The 15,875-nt window shown below is 38.8% G+C and overlaps 1 protein-coding gene across 39 annotated transcripts in view; it reads left to right on the forward strand.

The window, feature by feature from the left end:
- Positions 1–15,875, forward strand: part of EPB41L2 (erythrocyte membrane protein band 4.1 like 2) — a 225,776-nt gene that overhangs the window by 78,036 nt on the left and 131,865 nt on the right. Inside the window, exon 1 of one of the 39 annotated variants that reach the window (XM_032274773.1) lies at positions 14,770–15,051. The exons of 33 other annotated variants lie outside the window; for them this stretch is intronic. The gene's annotated coding sequence lies outside the window, so the exon portion shown is untranslated. Of the gene's footprint in view, positions 1–14,769; positions 15,052–15,875 lie in introns of those variants that run through there. 5 more of the 39 variants (XM_032274777.1, XM_032274783.1, XM_032274795.1 and 2 more) reach the window with 5 other exon arrangements.

Below are 15,875 nucleotides of genomic sequence, written 5' to 3' on the forward strand. Positions count from 1 at the left end.
TTGGTCCCAAGCCCATGAATCTGATGATTATTATGTTGTTTCAGTTAAACCATAGAAAGGATAAATGTGCTCTAGAATGCATGTGTTTTCTCTTTCTTTTTTTTTTTTGAGACGGAGTTTCGCTCTTGTTACCCAGGCTGGAGTGCAATGGTGCGATCTCGGCTCACGCAACCTCCGTCTCCTGGGTTCAGGCAATTCTCCTGCCTCAGCCTCCTGAGTAGCTGGGATTACAGGCACACGCCACCATGCCCAGCTAATTTTTTGTATTTTTAGTAGAGACGGGGTTTCACCGTGTTGACCAGGATGGTCTCAATCTCTTGACCTCGTGATCCACCCGCCTCGGCCTCCCAAAGTGCTAGGATTACAGGCCTGAGCCACCGCGCCCGGCCTGAATGCATGTGTTTTCTTAAGAGACAGTGGAACAGAATATTAGAAACCAGAACTGTTGTGGGACATCTGGTATATGTGTTGGTAGTGCTTATAGGCATCTTTCAAAAAATGTATTACAGTTAACTCAAGTTTATAGAGATAACTTTTCATTTGAACTTCTCCAGTTTCCCCAAATACAGTAATGTGGTACATAACAACATTTTGGTCAACAATAGACCACATATAGGATGATGGTCCCGTAAGATTTTAGTGGAGGTGAAAAATTCCTATTATCTAGTGATATTGTAGTCATGGTAATGTCATAGCACAATGCATTACTCACATGTTCATGGTGATGCTGGTGTGAACAAACCTACTGTGCAGCCAGTCATATAAAAATCTAGCATATACAACTATGTACAGTGTGTAATACTTGATCATGATAGATATTATGTTACTGCTTTATGTATTTGCAATACTCTACTGTTAATCATTATTTTAGAGTACAAAAAACCAAACTTTAACTGTGAAACAACCTCAGGGATGTCCTTCAGGAGGTTTTTGAGAAGGCATTATTATCATGGGAAATGATAGCTCCATGTTATTTCCCCCGAAGACCTTCTAGTAGCATGAGATATGGAGGTGGAAGACAATGATATTGATGATTCTGACTCTGTATGGGCCTATGCTAGTATGTGCGTTTTCATCTTAGTTTTTAACAAAAAAGTTTAAAAATAGAGAAAAGCTTATAGAATAGGGATATAAAGAAAGAATATTTTTATACAGCCATACAGTATGTTTGCCTTTTAAGCTAAGTGTTACAAGAGTGAAAAGCTTTAAAAAAATGCAAGTTTATAAAGTAGAAAGATAGTAAGCTAAGGTTAATTCATTGAATAAAAATATTAAAAAAAATTTAATGTGTCCTAAGTGTAAAGTGTTTATAAAGTGTGTATTTGGGCTGGGCATGGTATCTCATGGCTGTAATCCCAGCACTTTTGGGAGGCCTAGGCAGGAGGATTGTATGAGACCAGGAGCTTGAGACCAGCCTGCGCAACGTGGTGAGATCCCATCTTGACCAAAAAAAAAAAAAAAAAAAAAATCCACAGGGCAGGTGATGCATGCCTGAAGTCTGAGGTAATTGGGAGGCTAAGGTGGGAGGATCACTGGAGCCCAGGAGTTTCAGGCTGCAGTGAGCCATGATTACATCACGGCACTGCAGGCTGGACGAACTTTCAGGTGGACTTAAGACTCTGTCTCAAAGAAAAAAAGTCTATAATAGTGTACATGTGTATAGTAACATGTTGTGCAAGTTTGTAGCCTAGAAGTAATAGGCTATGCCATCTAGCTTAGATGTGTAGTAGGCTGTACCATCTACATTGTAAGTACACTCTGTGGTGCTTGCACAAGGATGAAATCACCAGTCACCTTAAGGATATACTGATATATCCAGTAAGTAACATTAAATGCCAGGCAAGCATCTGTTGATACGTGTGTTTGTGTTTGGAAAATAGAAACATCTGCAATTTTCATTTGTGTTTCCTGATTTCTCTTAAAAAATCTTTTTGAGAACATTTATAGTACTAGAGTGGAAACAGTTGTATAAAGTTGTAATGATTATAGTGAAGTCCGTGGGCAAATGTGAGACATCAGAAGGTGAGGCTGTTTACCTAATGGCTGCTTTTTGTAGTTCAGGTTATATAAGCATCATGGTGTAATGCCAGGAATGTGTATCTCACATAAAATAGAATTGGATTTATACATGATTATTAGGGGGTTGAGCCAGGATCCAAATTCAGGTTTGTCTAACTCTAGGACTGATGATTAACCACTATGTGATTTTTGCATTTTATGCTTATTAAGGGAAGTTATTTAATTTCCCTGAGCCTCATTTTATTTGACTACAAAATGAACTTGATAATATGTGCCTTACAGAGATGTTTTGAAGCATAAATATGTTAGTGGAAAGCTTTCTTACTAGGTAGGTAGGTCTTTTATTATTAGTAAAATATTTTCTTCAAAACAATGGCTCCAACAAAAAATGATTTTTGAAAGCAATCTGAAACTTCTGCAGAGAACTTTGCAGAATTTGTGTATTTCTTGGAATATTGAGTTCTTTACGTTTTGACACAAAGTTTTCAGTGTTCCATTTCTCTAGAATTTAGATAGTATTCCAAGTAAGTCATTTGTTAGTCATTACTTTATTTCCCTCTATTGTTTTTTGTTTGTTATTCTGAATGAATTGTTGTCAAAAAGGTAATACAGTTATACCCTTTCTGTCATTAGCTTCCCTTCTAAAGAATTTGAGAATATCTGACACTTGCGGTTAATTGCAACTCTTATGTAGATATATAATACAGATAATATACATATCATCTATATTATATAATATCTATATAATATATCGATCTATATATATTTTTTGAGATGGAGTTTCACTCTTGTTGCCCAGGCTGAAGTGCAATGGTGCCATTTCAGCTCACCGCAACTTTTGCCTCCTGGGTTCAGGTGAGTCTCCTGCCTCAGCTTCCTGGGTAGTTGAGCTTACAAGTGTGTGCCTCCATGCCCGGTTAATTTTGTATTTTTAGTGAGATGGGTTTCTTCTCCATGTTTGTCTGGCTGGTCTTGAACTTGTGACCTCAGGTAATCTGCCCACCTTGGCATCCCAAAGTGTTGGGATTATAGGCGTGAGCCACCATGCCTGGCCACAGCTGTTGTATATTTAAGCCTTAGGTTTTGAAGTTTGTGGAATGAATTTTAGAAAGGCTTCTTTTTGTTGTTGCTGCTGGAAGGCATAATAGAAATAAACTAGATAAGTGGTTATTGGTTTTCATCTTGGCTGTATAAGAAGTATTTCTTGGCATTGCTATAGAAACATAGTCAAAACTACAGTATTGAAAGCATTACAAAATAATGCGTTGATTTGGTTACCTAAATTGTTTTTCTTGTGTTGGTGTTATTCCTAATTTATTTAAAAATGCCTTTGATTTTTTTTTTTAATTCTTAGCTATTATAAATATCCAGATATAAATTTAAATGAAATAAAATTCAAAATAAATCAGTGTTCTGAATATGAGCGTTAATCATCTAAACTTTTAAAAGCACTATTATTCCTTGGTAGTTTGAGAAAATAATTCTGTTGTAATAAATTTAAATTTCCTACTGGTGATGTTGATAAATTGTAATTTAAAAAATGTATATCTTATATATTTCAGCATAATTTTGGTTCAGTTGGGGATTTTGCTTAATGAAAACCACATATACTTTTTTCCCCCTACATTATATTTTCTTTTACAAACTTAAATAGACATGCTGTCTATTTTAGCTTTTTAATAAAGCTACAATTTGGATTAGTAGAAGGCTGTTCCACTAAACAGTTTGTAGGGGAAAATAGCACTGCTTCTGGCTTTTATAGACTCCCTTGCTCAAAGGAAGAACTGCTATTGAGTCAGTTACAACTTCAGTGGAAGATGTCTTGCAGCTGTGCCTTTTTGGTTTTGTTCCAGAGATAGTATTTGTGTGCACTGTCAGAATGTCTTAAAGGCCTACCCTGGAAAGGATTCAACCCTATAAAAGGAGTTTTGTTTTATAACCTTTCACATATTCTTATGGAGTTCTGGTGGTGATGGTGGTCTTCATTATCTTGTCTTTTAAACTGGCATTTTATTGAGACACAGGCTTCACAGTTCGAGAATAGGAGCTACAGTTATAGGTATTGTATCTAATAAAATAAATTTAGTTAGGCTCTTGGCACACACTATGATGAAAACAAAACACCCCTCTCCAAACTTTACAATTTCAGTGAGTTATTTTTAACAACTTTTCTGCCTCTATACTGATAAGGAGATTGGCATCCATTTGATTATTTTCCTGGGTAACTTATTTAGTAGATATTGATTTACAAATCCAGTTAGTATATGAGAAGAGTTTGATATATTTGAAGAGTTTAAAACACCAATGACTTCTCATATTAAAAATTGTTCAGCCTGTTTTAAGCCATATGTTTATATAAATGCTAGGAGAATTATCATCGAATATATTCTGGGTGGTTGACCATAGTTTTTCCAAAATTTTTCTTCCTTTCTCCTTAGTTGTTTTTCCTTTACATTGTTAAAATCACCACAAATTTATTTTAAAGATTTTAATTGGTTTTTATTTGCCATTCAAGACTCCAGCAACACCTTATTCTATAAAATAGAGCAGATGTCCGGTAAGCTGAACAGAGGAAGTTACTTTTATAGACAGAAAAGAGCTGAGGAAAGCAGAAATAGAAACAAAAGCAGGTTGGTTGTTTCAAAGTGACTTTTCTTATAGTGTTAAAACAGAGGGGACTTACTTATCATGCTGCCCTTTTGTATTGGTCACTGTGAATTTCTTTCTTCCTTTTTTAGAAAATGCCCCGTTTCAGAGTTTAGTTTGATCGCCTGGCTCCACTCTGATGTCGTATGGTCCGCTGGAGCCTAGTGTGGGAGGCTAGTCCAAAACAATGGCCCCCTATAAATTTTATTTAACAAAATGCTCCAAAGTTGTTAGATTCCCTGCCTATCTTTCTAGCTTCCGGAAACCCCTTTCTCTCCCAGCTCATGTCTATTTCCCATTACTGTTCTCTTTGGCCTCTGGAGTCAGGATGTCCCTCTGGCAGTTGAAGGTTAAATTCTTCTCTCTGGTTTTGATCATTTTCCTCCATTTTTAAAAAACTACATGCCATTCATTTTCCTTTCTTTCTCCTTTGTGTCTTGAACCTCTCCTCTCTGTCTCTTGCACTGAAAGACTATACCAAACAAAACAGCCTAAACATATATCTCCCCTCAACACTAGACTTTTTGTAGTTATTACTTTCTTCATTGCTAAACTTCAGAGATTAAGTTACACTTATTTCTTTCCCTCCCCTCTTCTGATACTTGAATCTGTAGCCATTAGCTTTTTCTTCTCCTAGCCATCAAACTTGCTCTTTGAGGTTAGCAGCAATCTTATGACACCTTTTAACGCTTATTGTTCCCTGAAGCAATCTGCCCACTTCACGCCTCCTCCTGGTTTGACTCTTCTTTCTTGTTAGTACTTTCTTGCTTTTCTTTCTCTTAATGTCCATCCTTCTCAGCCTTCTTGATAGACCTCTCTGCCTGGGGATTTTTGATGAGCATTTATCCTACTGCTCATTTTCTCTGCAGTTTCATCTACCTCTGATAACACTGATTGGCTGAGCAATTCCACATCTCAGTCTGGAAACCCAGGCTCTGTCGTTCAGACACAGACTTTCAACCATCTTTGGATTTCCAACTGGTTGTCAGACAGACTCTTCAGTCCAGATGTATTCAAAGTGGAAGCTTTTGCTTCCTTCCTTTCTGTTTCCTACTTTGTTTGGAAGTTCCTCAGTTAACTTCATGGTACCGCTATCTAACCTTTGACTCTCAGGAACCTGGGAACCTTATTCTTTATTACTCTCACAATCCAATTAATTATCAAGTCCCATTCATTTTATCTATTAAATATTTATTGACGCTGTCTCTTCATTACATTCTTGTTGCGTTTGTCTTAGTTTCCTGGATCCCTCGAGCATCATTTTAACCAGTTTCCTTTCTTTCTTTCTTTTTTTTTTTGACAGAATCTTGCTCCGTCACCCAGACTGGAGTACAGTGGCACTATCTTCGCTCACTGCAGACTCAGCCTCCTGGGTTCAAGCAATTCTCATGTCTCAGCCTCCCGAGTAGCTGGGATTACAGGCACATGCCACCATGTCTGGCTAATTTTTATATTGTTAGGCGAGATGGGGTTTTGCCACATTGGCCAGGCTGGTCTCAAACTTCTGACCTCAAGTGGTCCACCTGCCACAGCCTCCGAAAGTGCTGGCATTGCAAGCATGAGCAATCGCGCCTGGCCAATCAGTTTCCTTTCATTGTGTCTGTCGGTCTTATACGGTTGCCAAAGTCATCCTCCAGAAAGACAAAGTTAATAGCATTTTTAAATTGCCTGCAGGATAAAGTGAAAGCATCTGAGCTTTGGGTGTTGCTTTCCTTGTCCTATCTCCTCCACTTCCATCCTGTGTTCCAGGCACTTGAGGTTCTCACTGTTTGCTACAATACATTTATCTTTCATGACTCTATGCCTTTCACTTACTGTTCCCACGGTGAGGAGTGTGCTTCTACCCACTTATAATAGGCCCAGTAAGCTACTTCTTATCCTTCAAGGTCAGGTCAAATGTCACCTTGGGAAGTATTCTTCCTTCTTGGAGTCTGTTAACTGTTAAATTGTTTATGCTTCCTTGACAGCTCTTAATTGCTTTGTATTTAGCTATTTAAATGCCCTACTCTCACACTGCTGAAGCCACATTTTAACAGGTCTGTATCCTCAGCAGCTGTCAGCAAGCACAAAGCCATTCCTCATGGAATGAATGGATCTTTGCAAAAACCCAAAGTACGATATTAAAATCAAGATTTCATGAGCAGAGGTAATGGTGAGTGTAATGGCTTGATGTTGGATATTTTTTTTTTTATTGTTTTGAGTAGGTGTGGTTGTGGATTGAGAACATCTTGGCACTTGTGGTTAGGATTTTCTATTCAAGTTTGGAGAGCTACGTTTTGAAAGTGAAGCTACAGGAAGAAGTGGGCAGAGCTGTAGTCTCAAATTATGGAGAGCTAAGAAAGTTGTGAAGGATTGGAAGTACATTGGGTTCTCAACAAGTACCCAAACCATTGCAAATTGCATATATCAGGCAGAAAGAAGGAAGACAGGGAGATAGGTGAAGTGAGGAGAGGGCCGTAGGTGGGGCTGTACCTCCCCACAGCACTCTGGATTTGTAGCTGTGCGCTGCTTATTATAGACACCTTCACATTTCCCCAGCTTGCTCTGGTAGAAGCAGCATTCAACTTTATACAACAAGTTTTTTGATAAAAGCTTCGTGTTTACATGTTTGATGTTTATATGGTTCTATAAACCATATAAATGGTGCTGGCTGTCTTAAAGTAAAGGAGAGAAAAGAAGAGAAATTATAGGAGGTGGGTTAGGGTGGAGATATAATTTTCCTTCTACAAGTTGAGAAAGAAAAAGATAAACTGGATTGGTAGGAAATTATTATACATTGATGTTTCCTTTTTAAAAATAGATTTAAACCATAATGATACCTTCTAACACTTTTAGGGGAAAAGGCTTCGATGAACCTTTTGACCATGGAAATTCTGTGTTTGACCATGGAAATTCTGTGCTTAACAGTAAATTGAATTCATTTAGCATTTTGCACTTTGCCAGTAGCTATTATGGTTCTTTTTTGATCCTTACAACAATCCCATTGTATAGGTAGGTTAGCAGCTGCTACTTTTATTTTATACACGTAGCTAACTGGCAACATGGGAATATATCTAAGCTGTTTGAGTATGTTTGATGTTCTTTGAGGTTAAGAAGAATAGATAATTTCTTGGCAATTGCCCTTTTGTTGTTGAAGACTTACAATTTTGGGGGAGGAGGGAGGTGATAGCATCTTTCTTGGGTACAGTAGTTGGAGCAGAGCTGGGGAGCATTGTAGGTCTCTTGTATTCCTGGTCTCAGGTCTGTTTTCTTTCTTCTGGCCCTTGGACAACAATGAAGGGTCTCTCTGTTCATTATTCTCTTCTTAAGCGTGTCTCCCCTTCTCATCTAGGCAGGACAGTTTGCTACAGGAAAAGGCACTGGGATTATTAGTAAGAATCTGACATCTAGCCTGGTGAGATCTTGCTGCTGATTTGCTATGTAAATAACCTCACTCTGAGCCTTAGATTCCCCATGTAATTAAAGGCAAGAGGTAGAGATCCTTTTTAGCTCTGAACTACAACTGTATTATACAGCTGCTAGCAAGATACTTGTTTCTGCTTTGTACCTTTGCTTTTGTTTTATTTATTTAATCCCTAAGGCAAGGTGGGTGTCATTATGACCTAGTGGTAGCATCTGCTCATTAAAAGTGTGAGAGAAGAATGAGCCTGTATTTGTAAGCTTTATAAGGCTTTCCTTGACTGCCCAAAGGAGCTGGCCACTTCCTTTTGCCCCTCTTGTAGGCACAAAGCCTCTTATAGCCCTCTCTCAGCCCTCATCGCATGTAGTGTAATGATTTGTGTACGTGTCTGACTTCCCTGTTAGACTGTAAATGCCCAGTAGACTGTTGCAAGAACTTTGTCTAGGTCCTGAGGGCCTAGACACTGGTCTGATGCAAAGCAGGAACTCAGCACATATTTCTTAGACATAAAATAGAATGAAAATAATACAGTTTAATGTACCTGCTGGATTACGACACTGGTCTGATCGTGTAATTTAAAAAGTGGTGCTTTTGAATTTTGTAGTTAATTAAAAACAAAGCGGATTTGTTAAGAGTTTTATCCTCTTTTTAGATGCCTCTTTGGTTCAAAACAGCAACTTTTTGATTAGAGAGTCTCAGCCACCACTCTTACTCTTTTGTTCGTTTTCCTCCTTCCATACCTGCTCCCGCTTTCTCTCCATACCCCTTGTAAAAATCTGGGGTCATGCAGTGCCTTTCTTTCTTAGAGTCTCATGAATCTGTAGTACTTTTCAACATTATATCTTAAAAATGTAATTATTTTTAATGTAATTGAACATAAGAGTCTAACATTGCTAAGATGTCCGGTAGGGGAAGAAACTTTGCAGGTGACGCATGTGCGGTTGTGCACATTATTCTGGCTTAGCCCCCGAGAGAAGTTAAACTGTGGTGTGTGGTCAAAGAACTTGCACATTAGAGCCAAAGTGCTAGTGAAAAAAATTATTTTTTCTGCCAACATCAGATAGTCAATATCAGTGATCCTAGGAAGTGTGGATCATTTTTAAAAATGTTAATTAAAAAGATTTTATGGACCGACTGAAATTCATCCATGTTGAAGGGTCATAAAACTCCTGTCCATGTTTTTTCAGGAAGTAATCATGCATGATGATTGGTAGATGGGAAGATTGGATTCCCTGTACATCAGAATGAAGAAACAGGTTTTTCTTAATTTCTTCTGAGTACTTTTTGTCAGAAAATTGTGTTGTCTGCTTTTTGTCCGAGTAGGATTTGACTGGGCACGGTAGCTCACTCCTGTAATCCCTGCACTTTGGGAGGCTGGGGCGGGTGAATCACAAAGTCAGCAGTTTGAGAACTGCTGGTGAAACCCTTTCTCTACTAAAAATACAAAAAATTAGCTGGGCGTAATGGCAGGCATCTGTAATCTCAGCTACTTGGGAGGCTGAGACAGGAGAATCGCTTGAACCCGGGAGGCTGAGGTTGCAATGAACTGAGATCGTGCCGCTGCACTCCAGCCAGCTGATGGAGTGAGAGTCAGTCTCAACAATAATAAAAAAGTAGGACAGATGATAATCACTTTCCAGATGGGGGCTAGATGAGCAGAAGTGAGATGATGGAAAGGAACTCTTCTTCCTCATTGTCTTTTCTGTGATATTGATAGCTGTACTTTCTGCCTAGAGTTTGTGTCTCTTAAGATTTTTGAGCTATGATTGACTCATCAGATTATTGAGTTCTCTATATCTTACTCAATTCCATTCCTTGTCCGCATAAAGTAGGAGGTAGGATGATTTTTAAAAGTTAAATTATGATACTGGGCTTAAGATAGAATTCTTTGTCTACACAAACTCACACAAATGTAGGGAAAGTGTTCCCCTCCTAACCTTAACCAACTTCTTTGAATATTTTTAAAATAATTTTTGGTTGATAAACCTTCTAATTTTCTGTTTTTAATGAGATAATAAGACATTGTCAAAACATGGCTTTTTTTTGGTCTTCTCAAAATAGATATAAATTCATATAATATTAACAATTTTTAAATATTAAGACATATGTAGATGTTTCAACCTATATATTTTATGTACTCAAATGTATTAAATCTTCCTGGAAATGAGTAAATGACACTGGACCTGGTTTGTGTATGTCTCTGCCAATAACCCATCAAGTAACCTTATATGTTATTTCACCTCTCTGGGTTCATTTGACTTACCTGGAAAACATAAGTGTTAAAGAGGTTGTCTTGCCGGCCTGGCTAATATGGTGAAACCCCGTCTCTACTAAAAATACAAAACTTAGCTGGGCATGGTGGCAGGCACCTATAGTCCCAGCTTCTTGGGAGGCTGAGTCAGGAGAGCTGCTTGAACCTGGGGAGGCAGAGTTTGCAGTGAGCCAAGATTGTGCCACCGTACACCAGCTTTGGCGACAGAGCAAGACTCTGTCTCAAAAAATAAAAATAAAAGGCCACCTTGGTGGAAAAGTCTGCTTTGAAGGTAGACCAAACTGATGTGAATGCTTGCTCTACCACTTACAACTCATAAGTGGGTATATGAGTCTGGGACTCAATTTCTCTAGGTTCTAATCATCTAATTTTTAAACTCACTCTATTAATAGTTCTCTTTCCAAATCATAGTGCCACAAAACTCAGCCTCTCTGAATTCTCCCAACCTTTTTTTGAACAATGAGATTCATAGGACTCAAGAGTAGGATCTTTTCTTTTGAGGCCAGCGGAGGAGCTGAGCAGTAGCATTGGGTTCCATAGTTAAGAAGGTAGGCATTTTAGCTTGTGCTGCCGTAACAAAATACCATAGACTGGGTGACTTACACAAGAACTACTTATTTTCTCACAGTCTAAGTTGGAGAGTTTCTGGTAAGGGCTCTTCTTCGCTTACTGACAACTGCCTTCTACTGTGCCCTTTATGATAGAGAGAGAATGAGAGAATGCACAAGTTCTCTGGTGCTTTTTTAAATGAGTGCACTAATTTCATCATGAGGGCCCCACCCTCGTGACCTCATCTAAACCTGTCTCCCAAAGCTCTCACTTCCATATGCTGCCACATTGTGGGTTAGATTCAGCATAGGAATTTTAGGGGGGTACAGTTCAGTTCATAGCAGTAGGGGAGTAAGAGAAGAGAGCAGGAGACACAGGGGTGTTAAGAAATGCCTGAGATGGACCAGAAGATCTACCACGGTTGAATTCATACGGCCCAGTGCTGCTATAGGTTAGAAGTTTTCACATTTCTGGATTACATGGAACTATAAATTTCAGAAAAAACGTTGAAGGTGTGAATCCTGAATATCTGAGACAGTTCTCAGTTAATTTAGAAAGTTTATTTCATCAAGGTTGAGGACATGCAACCTTGACCTCCCATGACATAGCCTGAGGAGGTCCTGATGACAGGTGTCCAGGGTGGTCAGAGCACAGTTTGGTTTTATATATTTTAGGGAGACATGAGACATCAGTCAACATATGTAAGATGAACATTGGTTTGGTCTGGAAAGGGGGACAAATGAAGCAAAGGTGGGACAACTTGAAGTGGTGTGGGAGATTCCTGGTCATAGGTAAGTAAGAGACAAAAGGTTGCATTCTTTTGAGTTTTGATTAGCCTCTCCAGAGGAGGCAATTAGACACGCATTTATCTTAGTGAGCAGTGGGTTGACTTTGAATAGAATGGAGGCAAGTGTGCTCTAAAGAGTTCCTAGCTTGACTTTTCAATTTAGCTTAGTGATTTTGGGGCCCAAGATTTATTTTCCTTTCACAAAGGCAATAGTTTTCCAAGTTAAGTATATTGTAACAAATTTACAGTTACACCAGCAGCATTTATTGAAAAATACATTTAACAAAAAAAGATGGGAAGAGCTTAATCTACATAAGGGATGATGCTCTGAATTGAATAAAATTGGCTCTACTAAAAAACTCGCCAAATTCTTCCTTGTGAACCAATGAAAACTTTTTGGTGGATAGTGAAAGTTTCTTCCACTATGTAGAATGACTTAAAAAAAAAGATTTGTGTCTGCCCATTTTGGCAAATCCGAATCTCTTCAGAGGTGCCACGGAAACTTTCACCAAAAAAAAAAAAAAAGAGTGAGGAAGAAAAATGAAGATTTTCACCAAGTCTTCCCGTAAAGTAAACCTTACCTTTTTTTTTTTTTTTGGAGATGAAGTCTTGCCCTGTCACCCATGCTGGAGTGCAGTGGCGCCATCTCAGCTCACTGTGACCTCCGCCTCCTGGGTTCAAGCAGTTTTCCTGTTTCAGCCTCTCAGCTAGCTGGGATTATAGGTGTGCACCACCACCCAGGGCTAATTTTTTTCCCCGTACCTTAGTAGAGAGGGGATTTCACCATGTTAGCCAGGCTGGTCTCGAACCCGCCACCTTGTGATCTTCCTGCCTCAAAGTCCCAAAGTGCTAGGATTATAGGTGTGAGCCACCTTGCCCAGCTGCAAACCTTACTTTTTCTGCTAGTTGGTACTGGTGACATCTTGTTTATCTATTAATAAATATCTAAAGCATTTTCTTTGTGATTTACAAGAGACCTATTTTTTTCTTATTCTTTTGTTGAAAGACACTGTCGCAGGTGAATGTGAATAGATAATTACTACTGCTTGGTAGGAAAGTAACACAGTAGCTGGGTAAAGTTGTGAAAAATACACACGTGGACCTGTAGTCTATCTCAGTCCTGAATTGTCAATGCAAATATGTGTGATGGGGGAAAAGGAACCACAGAATTTAAATTGTGGAACTATAAAGGGGGCTTGGTACTATAGAGTTAAGGAACATTAGTTATTTCTCAGATTGCTCTGACCTGAATCTTAGAATTGACACATTTTTCCTTTAATAGCCTTACGTTTATGTTGCTTCCATATTTCTTTTTCCTTTTTTTTTGTTTTTTTGAGACAGAGTCTCACTCTCACCAGGCGCCAGGCTGGAGTGCAGTGGCACGATCTCGGCTCACAGCAACCTCCACCTCCTGGGTTCAAGCAATTCTCCTGCCTCCTGAGTAGCTGGAACCACAGGCATGCACCACCACACCTGGCCAATTTTTGTATTTTTAGTAGAGATGGGGTTTCACCACGTTGGCCAGGCTGATCTTGAACTCCTGACCTCAAGTGATTTGTCCACTTTGGCCTCTCAAAGTTCTGGTGTTACAGGCCTGAGCCACTGCACCTGACCATTTTTAGTCATTTCTCAGTTTAGGATTGATAGGAAACAACGGTTTAGCAGCTTTAAAATGCACCTCCATTTTTTATGTACAGTGTGAATGAACAGTCTTGTATAAATGACTCAAAATGAATATTTTATTTTTAATGTTGAAATCTGGATTATGTCTTTGCAGTTTTTCTCTATCTGAAAATTTGTATGTCAATTTATAGTAATTTATAGATAAAGATGATTGCACTGTACAGTAGGTATCCCCTTATTCATAGTTTTGCTTTCTGCAGTTCAGTTAGCTGCAGTCATCTGTGGTCTGAACATATTACATGGAAAATTCCAGAAACAAGCAATTCATAAGTTTTCAGTTGCCCATCATTTTTAGTTGCATGACGAAACATCACATCTTTGCTCCATCCTGTACAGGGCATGAATTATCCATTTGCCCAGTGGCTCCATGCTGTAGACGTTAGTAGCTGGCTTGGTGATCAGATTGACTATTGTGATATCACAGTGCTTGTGTTCAAATAACCCTTATTCTACTTAATAATGTCTCCAAAAGCCCAAGAATAGTGATGGTGGCAATTTGAATATGCCAAAGGGAAGCCATCAGGTGCTTCCATTAAGTGAAAAGGGGTAAGTTCTTAAGGAAAAGGAAAAAATCGTATGCCGAGGTTGCTAAGATCTGTGGTAAGAACCCAGTCTTCAACCTGTGAAATTGTGAAAAAAGGAAGAGAAATTTGTGCTAGTTTGGCTGTTGCACCTCAGACTGCAAAAGTTACGGCCACAGTGCATAAATGCTTAGGATATAAGAGGGTAGCCAGGCTCAGTGGCTTATGCCTGTAATCCCAACATTTTGGGAGGCCAAGGCAGGATGATCACTTGAGTCCTGGAGTTCGAGATCAGCCTGGCCTGTAACATAGTGAGACTCTGTCTTTACGAAAATGTGAAAAAATTAGCTGGGCATGGCAGTGCATGCCTGTGGTCCCAGCTGCTTGAAAGGCTGGGGCAGGAGGATTGTTTCAGCCCAGGAGGTTGAGGCTGCAGTGAGCCATGAGTGTGCCACTCACTGCACTCCAGCCTGGGTGACAGGCTAAGACCCTGTCTCTAAAAATAAGCAACAAAATTTAAAAAGTAAAAAGCATTAAATTTATGGTTGGAAGATATGAACAAAGGAAACACGTTCCAGTTGATGAGTCAGGTTTGGTACTCTCGATGGTTTCAGGTGTCTACTGGGCTTCTTTCCCCGAGGATAAGGGGGGACTACTTTATGTTGCGTGCATATAGTTTTGGTGTGTATTCTAGGATGAATTAAAATGACAAAAATAAAAACAAAGTTGCAGGATGGAGACCCAAAGCAAAGCAAAAGTTATAACCACAAAAACTAAATGAGAAAAAAAAATCAGGAATAGAAGAATTTTATAAAAATTGTAGAATTACAGTTGTGTCATTAAAGCTCAAGAATAGAAGAATGTTATAAAAATTATAGAATTACAGTTGTGTCACTAAACCCTTTATGCCAAAGCGTTCTTCATTTAGTGGGTATAACAGGCAGCAGGAAGCTGACTTTTTTCTTTGACCCATGTGCATTTTCTAGCTGAGGAATGAAGTGACTTGGAACCAAGCTGGGCTTTTCTACTGAGCATGTCCCTCTCCAGCAGGGTCTGGCTTGGGTGGGGCCAGTCTTGCTCATTAAGCTTTGGGACGCTGGATTTCCATCAGCTTTCCACAGTCTTCCAATGACGGGAAATAGCAGACAGCGAGCTTGATGTGCTTAAAAGCTGCGTATGTATTTCAAGGGGGGAGATTATTAGGACGTTTTTGTTGCAGTGGTTGGGTTTTGTGATACATGCTTGTTTGTTTCTGCTGTGGAAGAAGTTTGCTATTGAAAGTGTGATTGAATAGTTAGGGGACTGAAAATTTGGAAATTACTAATATACAGAGTAGGTGGAATCTGGGTACGTACACTGTTTCGCAAGGGAATATGTTGTGGTATTTGAACTAAGCCCTATGAAAAATACATTTTTCCAGTGGGCAAAGTTTAGGCTTAGACTACTTGTTTGCATTTTTCTAGGCAAATGTTGACTTTTGTCAGGTTTAACATGATGGCTTTTTCAGGTTTACCTATGAGAATAATGAAGCCAATTGGTTTCTTTTGTGTGCTTGTCTGGTTGTTTCACAGTTTTTTCAGTGCTATGATATAACACCCTACAAAATTAGTACTATCTTGTTTCTAAAGCACAGTGAGGACTGTGTAAGGTTAACAGTATGCAGTTGTTTTCTTTTTAGCATGTTAAGGAATTGTAACTTTCAATTTACTTATAAAGTCCTTCATTTTCACCCTAACTTGTTTGGTTAAAAAACATTGTACTGTAGCCATCAGAGATTTGACTTTATAGTTTTTAGCATCTGTAGATTAGTAGCCATTAACAGTTACCAGGGTCTGGTTATTGGTTTGATGTTGTCACACCCTAAGTAAATATTGATTGATTAATAATACGTATCAACATCTTCTTTTATTACTGAATATTTAATTGGTTGTCACATTGAATAAATTTGAAAACTCATATTGCCCAGATTTTGACATCCAGACTTGGGAAAAAATCGTC

Source organism: Sapajus apella, unplaced genomic scaffold (assembly GCF_009761245.1).
Source record: "Sapajus apella isolate SASKATOON/1434 unplaced genomic scaffold, GSC_monkey_1.0 scaffold6, whole genome shotgun sequence".
NCBI lineage: Eukaryota > Metazoa > Chordata > Mammalia > Primates > Cebidae > Sapajus > Sapajus apella.